This window comes from Cervus elaphus, chromosome 13, assembly GCF_910594005.1.
Source record: "Cervus elaphus chromosome 13, mCerEla1.1, whole genome shotgun sequence".
NCBI lineage: Eukaryota > Metazoa > Chordata > Mammalia > Artiodactyla > Cervidae > Cervus > Cervus elaphus.
In genome coordinates, this window is record NC_057827.1 from 64,602,665 (window position 1) to 64,623,515 (window position 20,851).

Sequence of the window (20,851 nt, forward strand, 5' to 3'; positions counted from 1 at the left end):
TCTTCCTTGAGGCAGGGAGAGCAGGAAATGGAGGACCTCTTCCCTTCCTCCCCCAGGAAACCCAGACAGACCCTCCTCTCTGCTGTGGGTCACCGGTGGGGAGGGATGGGGCTCCTGCGGTTCCTGTGGACCAGACACATCTCAGGGTGGGCCTGGAGGTGAGGGTGAGACCCTTCAAGTAAACGTACCACTGGCTAAGCCTTCTGGCTTATTCAAACCTGGGGCTTTGGAAATAGGTTTTGGGACAGAAAATTTCAGCCGGTGGGAGGAAAAAACAAACATTAAAAGCTGAAAGAAAGTTTGGTGAATTTTTGGAAAAAGACTCAAGTATGGAGTTTGAACAAGCTCTGTTTCCAAGCATAGGAAGCAGGGGCAAGCTCCGGCCGGGGAACTGAAGAAGCTCATTTTAGCGCCTCTTTGCCACCCACTGGCAGGCCATCTAAGGTGAGTCCCTGCTCTCTTTCTGGGCCAGCACACTCCCCGTTTGTTTACTAAAGGGACAAGCGAGAGCTCTCAGTGTCCCTTATTCCAAAGTAGGGTGCCAAAGGGTGCCAGCCTGTTTCCTTTGGTAGCTCTTAGAATGGTACACTCGGGAATTCCACTGAAGACCTTTTAGGTCTGTGGATGGAGCCTGCTCTCTTGAGGGTCCTCATGAGGCAAAGACTCAACACCAGACCCGTATTCACCACTCCAGCCTCTCTGGGTCTCTAAGCCTGAAACTGGTGGAGGAAACGAGCCAACTGGATGTTTGGAAATCACTCTGAATTACTCTAATGTGTGCTGCTGATCTGTTTCCTCCATCTCCACAGTGCCTGGGTGATGCAGGCCCATTCAGTTAGAAATGGATGACTAATAGCCCCCGGTCTCATGGTCTGCGCAGGCTTCAGGCTTTCACCTCTCCTCCCAGACACCCTCTCCTTTAACTTTCTCATCCACTCCCCCAGGAGGGCAGGCTGGAAATTGTCGGTGTGGCTGCATGACAGAGGCAGGCTTTAGAACCCTCCAGCATCTCTCAGCAGAAGTGGAAAAGCTGAGTCTCAACTCAGGGCCTCTGAGGCTGGTCCCCTGGGCAGGTTGGATTTAGAGCCTCCTCCTTTTGGAGGGAAGCAGGTGAGGGTTGGACTATAATGAAGACTTGATGCTTTTGAACTGTGGCGCTAGAGAAGGCTCTTGAGAGTCTCTTGGACAGCAAGGAGATCAAACCAGTCAATACGAAAGGAAATCAACCCTGAATGTTCACTGGAAGCACTGATACTGAAGCTGAAACTCCAATACTTGGGCCACTTGATGCGAAGAGCCAACTCGTTAGAAAAGACCCTGATGCTGGGAAAGATTGAAAGCGGGAGGAGAAGGGGACAGCAGAGGATGAGATGGTTGGATGGCATCACCAACTCAATGGGCATGAATTTGAGCAAGCTCCTGGAGATAGAGAAGGACAGGGGAGCCGGGTGTGCTGCAGCCCACAGGCTCCCAGAGAGTCTGACGCGACTTAGTGACTGAACACCACCACCAAAGTGAGTCCATGAGCTTCTGTGAAACTATGTGCCATTCCGACCAGCGGCTGGGCCCAATCACCGCTTGCTGCTGTAATCCTACAGTCATAGATCACAGGGAGGTATTGAGAGAACCTGGAGATGAAATCAGGTTCCTCTTCCTTTTTTCTTGTGAAGCCAACACTTGTGCAAATTCACCTCCTGCAGGCTCATAGTCCTCCTTTGCAACAGAGAAGGGAGTCTCTGCCCTCAGGCTGGTTTTGAGAACAGAAGCATGGTCAAGAATCTTTTTCCTTTCCTTACGACAGCTCGCAAGAATGGTTAGGCAGAAAGAAGGACAAAGCCTCTTGTTCCTGGCCGGGGAATGAGCACTGAGACTGGTAAGCAGATGCTCCTAACAGATGTGAGACTGGTTCTCCCCAGACGACTGTTTTGGATGGTGGAAGCTTCTGCAGAAAGTAGGGAGGCATGTTGACTGGGTCTATGAGAACCTGCACAGAGACCCCAGAGCCCAAGGACTGAGTCTTTCTCTTGTATCCCCATCCACCCAGGCTTCTCCGGCTTCTCTGTCCACTCCTGGCATGATACCCATCCCTTCAGCCAAGCAGGGAAGAGGTGGGGTTAGGGGAGAGGGTGGATTCCTGATTCTGAAGGAAAGAGGCCAGGCTTTGTCCCCCTGCGTGGTGGGGTGGGTGACTCAGGGCTTTTGCGTAATTTAGCAAGAACTACGTGAACTCAATCTTTCCTCTCCCCCACCCCCCCCCACCCCAGCTGGCAGTCCCACGCATCCCTCTGCATGACTTTCCCAAAGATGGTGATTGATTTCAGAGTTGGGATGGGAACGAAGCTGCCAAGTTTCCGGGATAGGGCAGGGCCTGCAGAGACCTCACTGGCCTCTCCCTCCCAGGGTGAATAAAAGCAACTGCCAGGGGACCCTGCCCTCAGGTGAAAAACTGATCTCTTGTTACCTGGCTCTTTGATTTTCTAGAAAGAAGAGAAGCAGATAAGGAGCTGACGGGGACCTGGGAGCCACGGGTTCTGCTCCAACTCCTCCCTAACTTTCGGTGTGACTGGAGATCAGGAGTGAGTGAGTGAACATCACTCAGTTGTGTCCAACTCTTTGCGACCCCATGGACTACAGCCCTCAAGGCTCCTCTGTCCAGGGGATTCTCCAGGCAAAAATACTGGAGAGGCTTGCCACTTCCTTCTCCAGGGGATCTTCCCAACCCAGGGATTGAACCCAGGTCTCCTGCACTGCAGGAAGGTTCTTTACTGTCTGAGCCACCAGAGAAGGAACTCAGGTATAAATTAGGAATTATGACCTAAGGTCAGATGCTACAAGTCACATCTAAAGCACCATTGGAGTATGCTCTTTTAAAGAAATTAGCCCGGTTTTTCCAAGTCGTTTTGCAGCAGCAAATGCACACGGGCCTATGGGGGCAAAGTCTCTGGTCTCCCCACTGAAATAGAAATGTTCTCCTTAGGGTCTGTGTACTTCCTTTTCTCTCCTTGTTCATTGTCACGTATCTTTCCTGCCAAAAAAGAATAACAAGAACAATTAATTTTATTGGGTTCTGACAATGAGTTAAGCCCTGTCTAAGCACTTTCCCTGCCCTCTGACTGACTCCTCAGCAGATCCATGAGGTCATGGCAGTGTTGGTGACCATTTACAAAGGGGGTGACCCCGGTTCAGAGGAGGGAGATGTCTGCCCAAGCCCCCATTCTCGGTCACTTGAGAGCCCAACTCTGTGGCCAGCTGCTTGCTCTCAGGGAAACTGCCTTCTCCTTTGGAGCACCCAAGCCTGGGGTCAGCCTGAGATCTTCCCCTCGGGTCATCTGGGCTCACAGACTGGGACTCCCAGTCTCCCCACATTCTTACTGGGCTCCATGCTCTCAACATCTGGGGTGCTTTGGTAAGTCCTTCTGGTCTCTGGGGACAGGACCTGTCATTCCTGCAGGGGCTACTCCCAAGAGATGCTAAGGGTAGGGGCCTGTGATAGTCTTCCCCAGAGTCCTGAAGTCACAGGAAGTTATCAAAGAAAGTGAGTGAGGAGGACGGGAAAGTGGGGGCAAGGGAAGGTGGTGTACAGTGCATCCGAAGGCAAGCATAAGTATCTAGATTTTAAATCAAAGCTAAAATGCATCCAGGGACTTCCCTGGTGGCTCAGTGGTAAAGAATTCCCTTGCCAATGAGGAGCCTCTGCAATGAGTAGCCCGTGCATCACAACTGGAAAAAAAACCTGTGGAACAATGAAGACCCAGCACAGCCAAAAATAAATAAATAAACAAAATGTATCCAGGAAGGACTGTATTTGTCCTGGCTTCCAACACGCAGTGTTACCAGAGATGCAAAGGGCTTGAGGACATTTCTATTTTGAACCTCAATTAAGTCAGTAGGTTTGATTAAAAAAAAAATCTTTGTAACTGAGTTTATTACAGAAAAAAGTTAAGGGCTATATTCACCTACAGGCAGATGCCAGAGGACTTGTAGTATTTCTTAAAGGATGGAGTGAATGGGTGAGCTAAATGTAAATGGTTTAGATTATTAATAATTACCTTTAGTTTTTGTTACATTTTTGTAAATGGCAATGATTTCAGTCCTGTGAGAGTATGGGCTGTATCTGGAGACTGAACAGAAAGGCAGCCCTTCTTTCCAGACTGGACTCTCATGATGGAAGGTCCAGGGTTGGTGGGAGGATGCACTAGATGTTGACCAAACCTGCTCTCAAAATTTGGCTCTTCTCTTTCCTAATTCTGAGTCTCCTGAAAGTCATTTACACCAGTCCAAGTTTCTTCATTTATAATATAAATTACTTTTAGAAGTTCCCTTGCCATTTTGTGAGGACTCAAGGATTCTATAGCATCCAACCCAGAGTCTGAAACACAGTCCTGTATAGAGAAAGATCAGGGAATCAAGAGCAGAGATCCTGCCTATTAGCCCACCAGCAACTGTATCACTCAACTGCCTTTGACTGTTCTGGGAACAGAACATGTTGGGTCCAAACGATTAGCAGACTCTGGTTTTTCATTCACATTGGATTCTGGGAGCCTGAGCTACTGAGATGTCGGTCAAGGGAAAGTGTTGGATGCTCAACTTGGCATACAACCTTGTCTCCATCCATCAGTTTATCTAGATTGTCCTTACCTCAGGCTGAGCCGGAAATCCAAACACCAAGGCTGTCCTGAGGCTAAAGGGATGGAGTCCATCAAGTGAGCAAAGCATTGGACCAGCTACTTAAGGACGCTGGGTCCATCCTTAACTACCTATGAGTATTCAAAAAAGTCATTAACCTCCCTGATCCCCAGTTTCCTCATCTGCAAAATGGATTTGATAAAGCTGATCTCCTAGGGCTATCTTGAGGTTAAATGAGATGAAATATTCAAAAGTCCCTATCTCATTAAGGTATCAAAAATATCCTGGCAACTCAGGTATGTTTATGAACAGATCTAAACTTTATACCTTTCATAGATGATTTTCCAATGTGAGGTCTGTGGGAGCCAGTCTATGAAATGCACCTCCATTTCTCAATTGAGCTTTCAAGACCAGGATTCCATCAGTCAGGCTCCATTGCGCAGACACAGAAGGAAGTGAGAGGGTAACAACTTGCCTTGGGCACATGAAGAAGCATTCTGAGAGTCAAGGTGAACATTCATGACTCCCAGACCCCTGCGGGCTAAGTTGCTTCAGTTGTGTCCAACTCTGTAACCTTATGGGCTGTAGACCCAGGCTTCTCTGTCCATGGGATTCTCTAGGCAACAATACTGGAATGGGTTGCCATGCCATCCTCCAAGGGATGTTCCCAACCCTGGGATACCATCTGCATCTTTTCCATCTCCTGCATTAGCAGGTGGTTTCTTTACCGCTAGCACTACCTCGGAAGCAGATTCCCCTATAAAGACCGCCTCCTGCTGACATAGAAACTCATAAGGAAAGCTTGGAGTCAGCCAGGATTTACCCTCAAGGTGGGCTCAAGTTCAACACACATAAGAAAGATCTTTACCTTTATTCTGAAATCTCTATCATCCTAGGTGATTCCTCCATCTTGGAAGGCAGCAAGTAAATAAAGGAGACATCACTCAGACTTACCTTCACTGTGAGCCCTTGAAAACCTGTATGCCCTCACACACCAGAATTTACTCTCCTGAACCTTAGCTTCTCACCTCTGAACTGGGAATAATGAAAAGTCTTTAGGGAACAAATAGGATGAAATGTGTAGAGTGCTTAATGAATGCCCCTGCCACACCTATCTCCTGAGATGGTCACATTTTTTAAAAAAATTATTGATTTTTAATTGAAGGATAATTGCCTTCCAATATTGCTTTGGTTTCTGCCATACATCAGTATGAATCAGCCATGGGTATACTTATGTCCCCTCCTTCTTGAACCTCCGTCCCACCCCATACCATGCCTCTAAGTTGTTACAGAGCCCTGGTTTGAGCTCTGAGAGTCAGATAACCAATTTTCCCCAGGATGTCTGTTTTGAATTCAGAGAACTTCTCAAAGCTTCAGAACTTCTCCAACTTGAATGAGCCTGGGAAGTAGCTGGGAAGTTTGTGGATTTGGACTCTGTGGTCTTGGGTAAGACCTGAGATTGAGACTCTGCATTTCCTACAAGCTCTCAGGATTCTAGTGGTTCATGAATTCCACTTGGAGTTTTGGTGACTTCCCAGATGAAGGAAGGTAGAACCAGGAAGCATTCAGCCAAGGATGTGATTTGTCTTCAGCTCACAGAGGCCCTCCCCTCTGTATGCACATAAGCACAGACACACTCCTGCTGACGTATACTCCTGGAGACACACGTAAGCATGCCTTGGTGCACACTCACCTATGCACAGACTCCCACCTCACTTGGCCTTCACCGAGTTGGCCGGCTCCATACCCGTCCTCAGAGTCAGAGTTCCAGCTCCTGTACCAGGCGCAGTTCCTGAGCACACGATTGATCCTGGAGCCTTTTCCGGGCGTGACAAAGCTCATTTCACAATTGAGGAATCTGAGTGCCATAGACTGAGTGCTTGTGTTTCCTCAAAATTAACATGTTGAAATCCTAATACACTGCTCCCCACCCTTCCCACTCCCTGTCTGGAGATGATATTAGGATGCAGGGCCTTTGGGAAGTGATTAGGTCATGAGGGTGGAGCCCTCATGAATGGGGTTAGTGCTCTTATAAATGGTGCGGTAGTAAAGAATCCTCCCACCAGTGCTGGAGATGCAGGAGATGGGGGTTTAATCACTGGGTCAGGAAGACACCCTGGAGGAGGAAACGTCAACCCTCCCCAGTATTCAGTCCGACACAACTGAGTGACGGAGCACACACACAGCACACACGCACACTCATAAAAGAGACACCACAGGGCTCTCCGCACACTTCTACATGCACGGTCATAGAGAGCAGACGGCTGTCAGTGAACCAGGAAGAGTGTCCTCCCCAGACACCAAATCTGCTGACACCTTGCTCTCAGACTCCCCAGCTTGCAGAACTAAGAGAGATATATATTCCTGTTGCTTATAAGTTACCCAGTCTGTAGTGTTTTGCTATAGCAACCTGAATAGATTAAAATACCAAGTCTTGGGGCCATAAGGAGAGATGACACAAGCCTCTCCATGAGTAAGTGGCAGCTCAGAAGCTGTACCTGCCGTGGTTGACACTTTTCACTGTTACCTGGTCTTTCCTCCTACACAGGAGTCACAAAGAGGAAGATAAAAATAAATTTTTAAGAAACATTCACATGTGAGAATTATAGATGGTCACAGTGAAGGGGAATTTATTTAGAAGATAAGAAATTTGGGTCCTTAGAGAAGAAAAAGCCTGACTGATACTTGGAGGTCATGGGGCCCCCCAGTGACCCTGACATCACTACACCAATCCGTGGGATCTTCTCCGGGCTGGTGCCATAGTGGACAGTGGGTTGCAGGTCCTGCTGTCATCTCTCAATCTTTTATCATGTAACACACATACAAGCACACGTACACACAATCACACACAAAACAGTGGTGGGAAGTGATGTGTTGACTTCTCTGCATCCAAACTTTGTGTGTGTTAGTCACTCAGTCATGTCCAACTCTTTGTGACCCCATGGAGAGTAGCCCACCAGGCTCCTCTGTCCATGGGATTCTCCAGGCAAGAATACTGGAGTGGGTTGCCATTTCCTTCTCAAGGGGTCTTCCTGACCCAGGGATTGAACCTGGGTCTCTTGCATTGCAGGAAGATTCTTTACCAACTGAGCCACCAGGGAAGCCTATCTAACCTTTATAAGGCTGCTATTTCAGTCTCTGATCCTCTGGTTGTCAACGGCAACCTTAATTTCACTATTTGCAGAGAACCAGGATTTGGTCTCATGCAGGTCCCACCTGGTTGCTCACAGGGGAAAGCTCATGGAGCTCAGTATTTTGGGTGCCCTGGTGTCATCTAGCTTCACGCTCACACTCTCTTGTTCAGTCAGTTCAGTTCAGTTCAGTTCAGTTCAGTCGCTCAGTCATGTCCGACTCCTTGCGACCCCATGAATCGCAGCACGCCAGGCCTCCCTGTCCATCACCAACTCCCGGAGTTCACTCAGACTCATGTCCATCGAGTCGGTGATGCCATCCAGCCATCTCATCCTCTGTCGTCCCCTTCTCCTCCTGCTCCCAATCCCTCCCAGCATCAGGGTCTTTTCCAGTGAGTCAACTCTTTGCATGAGGTGGCCAGAGTATTGGAGTTTCAGCTTCAGCATCAGTCCTTCTGTTACATTATCCTTTTCATCTCCAAGACCGATTTCTCTATGATACAGTCAGATGTGGATTTTGGACAAAGGGATTTCTGTGAAGAGTCAGGCTGCTTCGTGATGAAATGTTTATAAGGTGATATCTCTACACATGGTCCTCTCTCCAAGATTCATTGGTGTTGTGATAAAAACCACATTGATCCACACCTATTTGTCTTGTTGTCTCATCTCTTTCCCACTCCTCACCATCTTTGCTTACAAGCAGTATGACTTTCCTTGTAATTCCCTAATTCAATCCCGCTGTTTTTAGACTTCTGTGCTCTTCCTCATCTATTTGTTCTGCTTGGAACGCCATCCTTTCATTTATAAGACAACTCAGGGATCCCCTGAGAAAGGCACCTGCCCGGCCATAGCTCTTCTTTTATCCAAAGGAGTTTATCTGTGCACCTGTCCATCACTGTGCATGAGTTTCTATCTTAGCCCCTTTCTCCCTCTATTTCAGAGATTTTCTTTTCACTACATCTCCTCTGTAGGCTCAGGCATTCCTGAAGTTGATGAGTTTCCTATTCACCCCTGTAGCTCTGGATGAATGGATTGGTAAGAAGGTTAAGGAGGAACAGCTAAGCAGATGTTGAGAGAGTTGGTCCACTATAGTGAAGGTTGCTCAGTTGTGTCCGACTCTTTGTGACCCCAAAGATGATACAGTCCTGAAATTCTTCAGGCCGGAATAAGGGAGTGAGTAGCCTTTCCCTTTTCCAGGAGATCTTCCCAACCCAGGGATTGAACCCAGGTCTCCCACACTGCAGGCAGATTCTTTACCAGCTGAGCTGCCGGGGAAGCCCTTGCTCCAGGACAGCAGAAGAGTAAATCCACATGGGAGAAGTTCTCCAAAGCTGAGCAAAATTCATTTTGTTGCTGAAATTAGCAATGAAGAGTCATAGACACTGCTTGTGTAGGAAAGAGATTAGGTCAGCGCAGTCCACGGGAAGAATGACAACCCTGTAATTACAAATCTACTGTCTTCTCCTGCTCATACTCTCATTGCTTACCATACTCCAGCCACACTAGCCCTGCTGCATTCCCCGTGAGCACACGAAAACTGAGTTCCTCTTCTACCAAGCCGCTCATCAGCAGCTGCTTTAAAACCAGAGCTCCAACATTGGGCCCCGTCTTATCTCTCGGGTCCTAACCCAGACATCACTTCCTTGGAGAGGTACTTGAGCCTCTCCCTTGTATACCACCAGTCCATCCACCGCCCTCTATCATATCGCTCTGGTTTACTTCATCCACAGTACTTTTCACTACTCAAAAATATCATGTTCTTTTTTTTTCTGCTTATTTTTTCACTGAACCCCTCCAATAAGAATGTGGCTTTTCATTGACTTCAATCTGGTTTATCTTGTATCCAGCACCAGGATTGCTTGCCACAAAATAGAAGCTCACTTAACATTTCCTGAATGAATGGATGAGTGAATGAATAAAAAATGGATGAAAAGATCCAGAGAGTAGAGACAGGACATCAGTTAGGAGGCTGTGTTAGCTAATGGCCTTGGGAAGAGGGAAAAGCCTCTGAGGGGGAACAGTGGCCTCTGGATAGACTGGGTGTGGTACTATATTTCAGTCCCAAAGGCAAGGAAAAATCTGTTAACACCCCCATAACCAGTGCTTGCACTGGTGAGTGGACAGAGCCCCTAGGGGTACAGAGAAGACTCAAGGAGTCAGCTTTGTGAATGAAGGAAAAGGCGTTGTAGAAGGAGGAGCCCAGTCCTCTTTGATGGAAAAGTCATGCATTTCTGGGTGTGATTGAACTGTCAGCTGGAAATATGGGTCTGAAGTTGAGGAAAGAGATTTGAGGTTGAAAGTATCATTTGAAAGGTACTCATTTGTCCCTTTATTTATGATCTGACACTTTAGAAAATTTGACTACGAACTCAAAACTTACTGAGACAGGTATTTGAAAAGCAAAATAAATAAATAATTAAACTGTGACCCAGACCCTGTCTCCGGGGAGCTTACAGTTTCATTGGTCCTTCTGAGCTTGCACATTTTCAGATGAGATTTCTGAGGATTTGGGTAAAGCTAATAAAAGAGAAAGATTTTGTTGTCTACTCTAGGCAACAGGAGAGACGGGGTGGGGTGGGGGAGGAGGCATTAGAAAAAATGATTGAAAGAAAGAAAACAGGAGAATTTACTGTCACAGAAGATAGAGAAATCCCACTGAAGAGAGATGCTTCCTTTTGTTTGTGAATGATTGCAGTGTATTTGATGCTATGGTACCTTAAAGGTCCACAGAATAAATGCTGTTGAGTGAGGCAGCCCTACATTGGTGTCCGAGTGCTCCAGCGATCTCTCCTGCTTCTAGAATAATATCAAGACTTCTATACGCCTCCTCTGGTCCATCCTGGGACCAGAACAAGAAATAGAAAAAGGAGGGCAGCCAGGTCTTTGCCCTCACAGTGGCGGCTTTTGGTGGATCAGAAGCTCTGCCCACTTGCAGTTTCAGCTGGAATCTTGAGTCTCGTAGCCTGACAGCATCTTGGCACATTTGGCCCTATGTGACCTCACATCCTCTCTATTTAATGATGTGAATTACTTTATGAAAAGCTCTTGAAACAATGCCTGGTGTATCGTACACTCTTAAAAATAATATTACTCTTGCCCTTATTATTCCTTGTCAGTGAAATCTACAGCCATCTCTAAATTTTTTTTAAGTCTGCCAGGACCCTCAAGCAGTCAAGTCACACTGAGGAACCCCCTTGCTCAAAGGACCTCTTTGTGACCCCATGTCACGGCTCTGTTAAATCTTGATGCACAGAAAAACTCTTTCAGCCATTGTGGTCCACAACTACTTAATTTTTTTTAAGTATATAAAATGACTGTTTGCCTTTATCAGATAGGATGTTTTACATATCTGGCAATTATATTTCTCCTTTTAATCCAAGGAGGTTTTTTTTACTGAACTCTACATGGAACATCTCACATTTGTCCTTTAATGCCAGAGGTGGGAAGGGGAGCTTCATTTTATTAGCAAGAGGGACAATTAAAAGCACTCCCTGCCCAGCTTTCTAGCTCTCCTAAATACTTTCAAACACACTTGCAGTAATTACATGAGGTTAGTATTAAATGTTCCACCTCACTAGATGGAATCGTGGCTCAAAGAAGTCGTGTGATTTGCCCAAAGCCACTGAGCTAAAAAGGCTTCCCTCATAGCTCAGCTGGCAAAGAATCTGCCTGCAACGCAGGAAACCCTGGTTCGATTCTTGGGACGGGAAGACCTGCTTGAGAAGGGATGGGCTACCCACTCCAGTGTTCTTGGGCTTTCCTGGTGGCTCAGCTGGTAAAGAATCTGACTGCAATGAGGGAGACCTGGGTTTGATCCCTGGGTTGGGAAGATCCCCTGGAGAAGGGAAAGGCTACCCACTCCAGTAGTCTGGCCTGGAGAATTCCATACTCTATAGACCATGGAGGAAGGCAATGGCAACCCATTCCAGTATCCTTGCCTGGAAAATCCCATGGACGGAGGAGCCTGGTGGGCTGCAGTCCATGGGGTCGCTAGGAGTCAGACACGCCTGAGCGACTTCACTTTCACTTTTTACTTTCATGTACTGGAGCAGGAAATGGCAACCCACTCCAGTGTTCTTGCCTGGAGGATCCCAGGGACCAGGGAGCCTGGTGGGCTGCCGTCTATGGGATCGCACAGAGTCGGACACGACTGAGGGACTTAGCAGCAGCAGCATAGACCATGGCGTCTGCAAAGAGTCAGACACGACTGAGCAAGTTCCCTGAGCTAGGAAATGATTAAATGGGGGCATGCACCTTGGTTGTTTCAATTAATAAATTATGTTCTTTCAAATATTTCCAGGTGCTTCTAAAATTAGGAATTGCATGTAATTTGCAATTTATGACTCAAGTTATTCATATATATGTTTTTAAGTAGCTTCCCTGGTGGCTCAGTGATAAAGAACCCACCTGCTAAGCAGGAGACATGGGTTTGATTCCTGGGTCAGGAAGATCCCCTGGAGAAGGAAATGGAAACCCACTCCAGTGATCGCATGGACAGAGGAGCCTAATGAGCTACAGTTCATGGGGCTGTGAAAGAGTTGGACACGACTTAGAGGCTAAACAACAACAAACATATATATTTATGCATGAAAATAAATCCCTACCAATGTTCTGTGCAGTGGAAATAAACAACGGTATAGCCCACGGAGGGGGCCATGTAGGTGGTTATCTGAATGTGGGGCTGTGTTCACCAGTCCTGGGCTTCGGTGCTAAAGATTCTCCCTTGGAAAGTGAAGGAGGTGCCTGGAGCTTAAGCAGATGGGTTGCTTGCCTCTCGCCGAAAAGAACAGCACCATATCAGAGTCTGCTGGGGTTTCAAAAAGCCCAGACAGAGGCAGAGGTTGTGGCATAACCCATAGGAGAAAAATTAAGGGAACGCTGAGACCTTTGCGAGCACGGCTTCCGCCTGATGACTGCCACTTGGTTATTTGTTGGCGCGTCTCCTGTCCTCGATGGCAGGCTTCCACCCGACGCCCCAGCGCCTGCCTGCCCTTCGTCTCTGAGCCGCCCTGGTGGGGGACCGCCGCAGCACACAAGCCGACATCCCTGCGCTGCCGGCCCACGGCCCCCTAAAAATAGCTTCTTGCTCTCTGAGTCTTGAGAAGAAAATAACTTGGTTCGCTGGAGGCATTTTTGGGTTGTGCGGCTCTTTGTGGTTGTACTGTTGTGTTTTGCTCAGTGAAAAGAGAAAGTTAACATTTGTTCCTCCACACAAATCTCTTCTCCATCTGGAATCAATGGGGGGGCCCTCGGCGGATCACCCCTGAGGACTGGCTGATGTTTATAAGATCTTAATCCTGGGGGGACAGGCTGGCTGAGGAGGCTGGTAATAGGATAAGAAACCTCTCTTCTCCAGGGTACCAGCTGGAAGCCAGCCCAGCTCCTAATGTCGGGAAGTTTCCAGCTATCACGAGGCTCTTTCTGCGAAATGTGGTGGTGGGCTGAGTCCGAGGTGGCTTCTGCTCCATCCCCCACCCCATTCCTGTTTCCGGGTTCGATATCAAGGATTTCCACTCAGTGTCAAGGAGGCATTGGGACCTGAGGGCACGCTCACCATGATGAGTTTGGCATGGACACGTACAGGAGAAATGGGAACGTGTTTTCCACCAGACAAACTTTGTGCCAAATGCTCTGCAAGATCAGAGAACACACTACCCCAATTAACCCTTAGAGCCATCCTCTGCTTCCCAGATGGCGATAGTGGTAAAGAACCCACCTGCCATTGCAAGAGACTTAAGAGGTACTAGTTCAATCCCTGGGTTGGGAGATCCCCTGGAAGAGGGCATGGCAACCCAATCCAGTATTCTTGTCTGAGAATCCCCACAGTCAGAGGAGCCTGGCAGGCTACAGTCCATAGAGTCACAAAGAATCGGACACAACAAGTGATTTAGCATGTATGTCAGCTTCTGCAGATGGCAATGGTACCTTCCTTACACAGATGGGGAAACTAAGGATCAGAGAAGGGGTGTAATTTACCCAAAGCTGCACACGTAAAATGCTTTCCTGATGCCAGAATCTGTCATCTTTTCATTTCTCATTAATGGTATGAATTTAGGAGAAGGGGTGCATGTTACAAAAAAGAGATTGAAGTGAGTGAAGGCCTGGGGTACAGAGTGACTCTGGAGATAGAGGACTGGGGGTATGACCCAGAGGAAGATCAAGACCAGCTTAGGAAAAAAACTGAATGCTGGCCAGAGGTCTCTACATTTGGTCTGCAATCTCCACTGGGTTTGTAAGTATTCCAAATGCAACTGGAAAGGAGATTTGAAATTGCATCTCCAATGATTTGAAATGAATTTATGGTAAGGGAGAAGACACGCATGTGGAGCTATAGGAAAACATGTGCTTCTGGAATCAAGTGGGCCAAGAGGGCCTGGCTGTAGCCATGGGAGATGAAGGCCCAGGGGAGTGAGACATGCAGAGCAGAAAGCTGAAACATGTGCAAAATCTCAGATCAGCCCAACCTTGGTGAAAACATACACCTCTAGCTGTGTGACCTCAGTCCAGTTACTTAACCTCTCTGTTTGAGCTTCATCCTGTCCTTTGACTCTGGGTAAAGCTGCGTACCTTCCAAGGATATGCTAAAGGTGACGGGGTGGTGCAAACGACAGATGCAATCTGTGTCTGAGGTGTGTGCATGTCCGTACTCCATTGTGTCCAACTCTTGGTGACCCCCATGGACTGTAGCCCCCCAGGCTCCTCTGTCTTTGGGATTTCCCAACCAAGAATACTGGAGTGGGTTGCATTTCTTTCTCCAATGTCAGAGGCATATTAGGACCTTAACAAGCACAGGGGGACTTTCTCCTGCCCACGATCAAGACATGTGCTTCATTCAGAGCAGGGCTGTTGAGTTCCTCCCCTGATTGCAAGGGCAGAGCATCCTTCCTTCAGCTGGGGTGGGTGGGGTGATGGGAGTCCCGGGAGGACATTGCAGCCTTCACTGGGAAGCCAGGAGGAGAAATGGTTCCATGTCTATGCCACATTTGCTCTCTGCACATCAATTCTTGAGTCTTTCTTGAACACCCCAAGCCCAGTTCTCCCTCTCAGCAGGTGCATAGACTTTCCTCACTTCCAGAAATATCTCTCATTTCTTCTCTTCTCTGAAATCTCCCAAGGCCCAGACCAAAGGCTACCTTCTTGGTGAAAAGTCCCCTGGATTTCACCTCTGTCATTTATGATGGTCCCACTCTAATGTCGTGACATAACTGCATTGTTGGTTTATGTCCCTGTAGCCACCCAGAAAACCCAAGTTTCTCAAGACCAGGTTTGAGTTACCTTTGTGAAAATAGCCGCTGTCATCACGTTTCCATGTTTTGTGCAGATTAGGTACAAATGATGGTACAGACTGGAGAATGAACAGAATCAGAGATAAAATAGACACTGCCTCTTGGCTGCTATACAGTCCTGGCCTCATGCTAGGAGTTTTGTGATTAATATTTATTTAATGTTAATTTTTATCTAGTATTTACAATGCCCCATTGGTAGGTGTCATTTTCCTTCATGACAAGAAGGGAAACTGAGGCTCCAAGTAACAGAGCACCGCAAAACCTGCATTCAAAGCTGCCTGCCTTTCGAAGTGTAGGTCTTCAAGCAGACCTTCTCTTTCCCCAGGACTTGGAAATAGTATGCACAAACAAACATCTTCCTTGGCTCTGCTCCATCACACAGAGCTGTGCCGGGTCTGTGGGACATTCTGAGCAGTGTCCTTGGGGTTCATTGTGGTCACCCTGCCCCATCGGCAGCCTTAAATGCACGTGGAGGCTGAATGCCCTGGCACAGCTGAATTTCTCCTGCACTTGAAGGCTCCTTCATTGACAATGATGAATCCGAAAATGGAGACATCGTCCAAAGGCACACATTTGAATGGGATGGGAACAATAGCGTCATCCTTGAATCAAGGGGTGGGCAGAGTGACTACTTCAAGTGTCTGGTTTTTATTCTGTGTTTTAGTCATCTCAACGCTGCATTTGTACAAAGGAGCAAGAAGCGTCTCGCTGTGTGTTCTGTCCAGTGGTACAGTGCAGAGGCGGCCGGGGGCGGGGGGTGGCCTGCCCTGGGAGGCAGCAGCTGTTTGGAGAAAGCCACTGAACCCAAATGATGAAGTCCTCAGATGGGCAGAAGTAGGGCTGCCCAGAGATGCCCCGATCCTAGTCTACAGAACCCAGGGGTACGTTACCTTTGGTGTTAAGGGGACTTTGCAGGTGTCGTTCAGATGTTGAGAAGGGGGAATTATTTTAGATTATCTGATTTGTAATCACAAAGATCCTCAAAATCAGTGAACCTTTCTTGACTGAGTTCAGAGTCAGGGGGAGAAGTAACTATGGAAAACTCAAGAAGGATGTGGTGTTTATGGCTTTGCAGAAAGAGGAAGGGGCCCATGAGCTGAGGGATGAGGGAGACCTTTATAAACAGAAAAAGGCAAGGGAACTTCTTCCCCTAGAGGCTTCAGCAAGGAACAAGTCAGCTGATATCTTGATGGTGGCTCAGTGAGATGGAGATAGATTTCCGTCCTACAAAATTGTGAGATCATACGTTTGTGTTGCTATACGTCACTCAGTGGATGCTAACTGACTAAAATGATAACAGAAGACTAATACAAATATCCACTCTTTGGTTTCCCCAACAACAAACTAACAACTCTTGAAACGGCAGCCAGCTCACCTTGAGCTGTGGCTTTCTAGCCCCAAAATGCTTAGAGCCCAGGACGACTTTGACATCTACAGGTGTCAATCATGTCCGACTCTTTGTGACGCTATGGACCACAGCTCACCAGACTCCTTTGTCCGTGGGATTCTCCAGGCAAGAATACCAGAGTGGGTTGCCATGCCCTGGTCCAGGGGATTCTTCCAACCCAAGGATTGTACTTGTACCTCTTATGTCTCCTGCAATGGCAGGCGGGTTCCTTACCCAGTAGCACCACCAGGGAAGCTCTAAATGACCAGCGCTGGATCCCAAAAGACAGCATGGGATATGGGAATATTCTTGGGGCTTTCAGTCAAATCTGCTGAGTTCAGGTTCTGCTTTACTCATGCACTGGCCTTCTAGCCTTCAATGACCTTGATCAGCTTAGTCTGAAAATCATAGCGTGTGACTTCTGCTTATGTTGAGGATCACACAAGATGGTAAATCTATTATCTAACTATCACCACTGGAACCTGGGAGACGCTCAGTAAATTTTATTGTTTTTATTATTTCGCTGTTTTTCTTTAGTTTATGGCTTTATTTCCCCCCAAATATTGGAACTAAGTCATTCAGTTACCTCATATGAGTGTCAGTGATAACTCTCAATACTGTCAAACCACAATATTTCCTCTTATGAATTTCTGAAATTTTTATTAAAGTAGTAAGTGGATATCATTTTAAAAAGTCAAATGATAGCACAAGAATTAGCACACAAACAGAGTTCTCTACTCAACCCAGACTCCAGACTCCTGCTTTCTAGAGGCTAACATTTTTAATTTCTTTAGTCTTTTTGATGATATTTACTCTTCATTTTTATAAATAATATTCTTATAATACCACTACATCTCAATTTTCTCTTTTGTACATACTGTTATATTTAAAATGGATAACCAACTAGTATCTGACTGTATAGCACAGGGAACTCTGTTCAATGTTATGTGGCAGCTTCGATGGAGAGAAGTTTGGCAAAGAATGGATATATGTACTTGTATATCTGAGTCCCTTTGCTGTCCACTTGAAACTATCAAAAATATTGTTAATTGGCTATATCTCACTATAAAATAAAAAGTTTAAAATAAATAAATATTAACTTCCTAATACAGACAGTGATTTAACTCTCTTAAAGTACACACATATACACAGACATGATTTCCTATGTAGTTTTAATAGAACTTTTTGATAAATCATAAGTGTTTGTATAAGTTAAATACTGAGCCACTTATTGACTACAATTTCATATTCTTGGTGGTGGAGCTATTTTCCCTGAAGTAAATGACTATTTTTTAAATTATTATTTAGTTTGCTTAATTTTCTGTATCACTATTATTTATCTAATTTTTATCTTAAAAATTGTAATATGGTATACAATATGGTTTAACACTAGTAGTTTATTAGAATTCTTTTTTTCCCCCTTGGTAATATCCATTCTCCACTTCTCTGTCATGCTTCAGTGAGATGGGCTGTTTCTGAGGCTGCCTTCTCAGCTTTGACTGAGAAGTCTTCACTCTCAGCTCAGAATTTTTCTCTGCCCCCTTCTCTATTGTATCCCCTTGTCTTGAATTTGGTCTTTGTTATTATCAGCTTAATACTTTATTCTGTTGGAGAACAAACTAGCAACTTCTAAGGCAGCTTGTGAAAGTTCAAATTTCAATTTCTTTCATGTCTGAAATGTCTTCATTTTACCTTCATACTTGAGAGTTTGAATGGAAGTCATGTTCTCTCATAATAAGAAAGGCATTGCTCCTCTGTCGTCTAGTTTCATTATCACGGCTGAGAAATCCAATTTTCTCATCATTCAAATCTAGTTGTTTTTCTTTTTTTTTTTTCTGTGAATGTACAGGATACTGTATTTATTCCTTGTGTCGTGGAATTCTATATTGACGTGCCTTGATGTGGATGGCTTTCTTGGAACTGTGCCAACCACTTTGGAGAAATAGTTGTTGTTTAGTCACTAAGTCATGTCCAACTCTTTGCGACTCCACGGATTGTAGCCTACTAGGCTCCTCTGTCCATGGATTTCCCAGCTAATCCTGAAGGGTTTACCATTTTCTTCTCTAGGGGATCTTCCACACGGAAGGATAAAACCCTTGTCTCCTGCATTGGCAGGTGGATTTGTTACCACTGGGCCACCTGGGAAGCCCTTGGAGAGATGGAATAGCTTTCAAATGGAAACTCAAGTGTTTTCATTCTGAAGAAAATTTCTTGTATTTTATCTTGAAAAACATTCCTTTGTTTTCTATTCTTGGAGCTCATATGGGACAAATACTGAGTTTCTTAAATTCATCTATGTATCTTTATTACCACATTTTTATATACTTGAATTTGTTATTTATCTTAAAAATTTTCCCAATCTAATCTTCCAATCCCTTTATTGGATTTTTTTCCTGCCCTTACGCTTTTTGAACTCAAAGCGTTCTATCTTACTCTCTGAATATTATTTCCTTGTGTTTTAATGTTTATTGGATGCAATATTTTCTTTTATTTCACTCAATATAATAATTATGTTTACTTGCAACTTTCTTCTGGTCAATGCAGTCTCCATTTCCAGTGGTTTTGTCTTGCATTTGTTTGTTTTGGTGACTATATTCCATGCTATGAGTTTTTATCTAGTATCTGGAAGTACTTGGTTGTCAATTCTGACTTGGGAGCCAGTGACTAAATACCTAAGAGGAAACATTGTATGTTTGGATGGAACCTGTCCACCGCTGGGTCTCACTGTTGCTTAAATGGAAAGTCCCCTGGGCTAAGCACCTATAGCCTTTTCTCTCAGGTCAGTCAGCGTCTCCTGAGAGGGTACCCAAGGAAGGTGTCTAATTGCCAGTGCTATGACTCAGGTGTGGGAACATTGTTTTTCAAAGACCTCTGATTAAGATTCCTATCATCTCCAGGGCTTGCTGAATTCATATAGAAACACAACCCAGTGTTTTATTTGTTTGTTTTCCATGAGAAATCTCTATTTTCAATACCTGTATTATATTCAACAGTTATGGCTTCAAACTTTCTTAAGAGCTCCAAAACACAAGTGGTATTTTCTTGGCATCAATCTCCAGGGTCAAGGAGGAAGAGACTGAGGTATCAAGGTCATAAATAGGTGCCAGGATTTATAGTGAGCAACGTGTCTGCATTTTCTGTCATTTGCTCCTTTCAACCACTGTGGGAGTTCTCCTTACCCCAATCAGACAGGTGAAGAAGCCAAGCTCATATGACCATATGGTGAGGTCACCTGCCCATAGCTGCATGGCTAATCAATGGTCAAACCAGGTTCCAAAGGAAGCTGTGGCTAATTTCCTCTGTTCATGACCTTCCCACTACTCCATATTTGATTCTTGTTGCTATAGCAGATTTACTGAAGATGCTTGTCTTCATCAATACTTGGAGCTAGGAATCATACTTATCGTCACCACTTTATAACTGTGAAAGCTTTCATCACATAGAGACTTGATATAACTTGATTAAGACCATGCCACTCATGGTGATAGAATTGGAATTCAAACTCAGTCACCCAGATTCCACAAACTGCAATCTGCACACTTTACCACTGGGCCATAAGCCATTTTCTCTCTTTCTTCTCTTTACTGGAAAGTCTGATATGCTAATTGGTTAAAGAACAAAGTTCAAACTTTTTAGCAAAGCATGCAGTGTTCTTTATCTCTGTCCCCTGCAAATCTCTTGTCCCCCTTTCTTGCACGTTATATATGCACCAAATTCCTTGCAGATTCAGGAACCTGGCACACTTTTTCTTTTTATATATTTTGCTTGTGTTGGAGGCATTCAAGCATCCAGTTCACCCACACGTCTCAAGTTGCCTGGGTATTATTGACAGATCTTTCAAGACTTAGTGAGAATGTCATCTTCCCTGGGACAATTGCTATGCCCCTTCCTTGCACCAGATGAGGACTCAACCCACGATGAATTGGGGGCTCACAGTAGGCTTCTCGGGAATCCAGCATACGCTTTGTACCACACACATACACGTCCATTCTTAATTCTCTTTTATTGGCTGACTACCTATCACCCCATATTATAAGGTCAAGATCTATCTGGTCATCTCTACTCTCTCCATCTAAACACAGACTTTGGCACTTAGAAAGTGCTTTAAAATATCTTCAGGAAAAGAAAGAAAAAAGAGAGAGAGAGGGGAGAGAGAGAAAGAGCAGGAGCAAGAGAAAAGACAAGAAGAATAAAAAATAAATAAAACATAAATGTGAGCTGCAGTTGCTTGGCTGGTTTGAGTTTTTTTATATTCATGTTAACACACATATAAATACAGGGAATTCCCGTTGCTAAATTCAAGTTTGCAAAGCTTTGGTCTTTCATAAGATTACATCATTGGAGAGGAAATCACTACATTTTTTAAAGAGGAGCCAGACCAAATACTGAGAAGTGTATAAAGGGAGAGAAAATAATAAACT